This window comes from Vigna radiata, chromosome 5, assembly GCF_000741045.1.
Source record: "Vigna radiata var. radiata cultivar VC1973A chromosome 5, Vradiata_ver6, whole genome shotgun sequence".
NCBI lineage: Eukaryota > Viridiplantae > Streptophyta > Magnoliopsida > Fabales > Fabaceae > Vigna > Vigna radiata.
The window spans coordinates 28,872,276-28,873,797 of record NC_028355.1 but is presented as its reverse complement, the minus strand read 5'-3'; positions in this window follow the sequence as shown (position 1 = coordinate 28,873,797).

Genomic DNA, 1,522 nt, shown 5'->3' with positions numbered 1-1,522 from the left:
TTTTTGTATAAAACAAACCTATTTAAATAATATTAATAAAACAATATGCAAAAATATGAAACATTCGTAACAATTATTTTTCACCAATTACATATTATATGATTATATTATAAATTCACAAAAATTACCATAAACTTAAATATAATTATAAAATAATAAAATCATAAGTAATATAACTAAAATTTGTTATAAATGCCTGTATCTTGAAGAAACAAATCGCAGTGCTTCAGCACAACTAATTCAATTTTATCGGATTTCCACATCCGATTTGTATTTAGTATTCTCTTAAAAAATCAGTTTTATTAATTTTAATAAATCCTTGAAATTAATTTATATTCATTTTAAATTATATAATTACATTATAAATTGATACAAAATCATATATAATTTTAAAATTAATTAAAAACTAAAAAAATAATTAAATAAATATATTATTAAACTTTTATATAAATTAATAAACATTTTCGAATTTTCATATCTGAATATATGATTATCGGAAATCCATATCCGACAATTTCATTTTAAGTTTTTTTATACAAAATTAGTTTTATTCATTTTAATATAATCATAAAATTATTTTTTACTAATTACAAATTATAAAATATATTATAAACTAATACATAAAATTAGAAAAAAAATTGAAACTGATATAAGAAGTTTTAAAAAAAATTAAACTAATATAAAAATATTTAATGTAAACTTGTGGAAAATATTTAAAATGTGAATGTATGTCCACATTGATATCGGATATCCAGATCTGAGAATTAGTGCATCGGAAATCCACATCTGAGTTTTTATGCATCGGATATCCAAATCCGATGATATGTTAATCGGATATTCATATCCGATTCACACATGTTTTCGTTATGCAAACATTCTAACTAAAATTAAATACCTCTCCTCTCTTAATATCAATACAACGAAGAACAGAACATGCAAACAGATTTAAAAAAAATGTTAACCATGCATCAGCTATATCAATCGAAGCAGGAAGATGCAAACAAATTTTAAAATAAATACTAACCTCTAACGCACAAAATGAGCTAATAGGAAGAAGCCGATATTGCACCACAAATGAAACAATTCAACTTACACTCAACAATCCTTCAGAAATATATATAACCAACACTCATTACTTACAAAGTACAAAACCTCAAGCGAGTTGTATTTCAAAGATGGAGGGGTGTAGGGTTTGTTTATAAAGATGAAACACTATGCTGGAAATGAGAGAGTGCGGGAGTGGGGTGCAGAAGTGGTATGCTGGAAATGAGAGAGTGCAGGAGTGATGTAGGGGTGTAGAGTCAGGGGGTGCAGGGTCAAGGGTTGCAGAAGTCAGCAAAATGTATGCTTACTGATTGGAACAAAATGGAGGTGGTCTCAATGCTAGCATAGAAATTCACACTAATCAAAATATTAAACTTTTAAACTATTAATTAAATAAGGGTATTTTCGGAAATTGGAGGTGCATGATGAAATACTTGGAGGTGCAGGATGAAACACTCAAGAATGTAAACCTAGATAA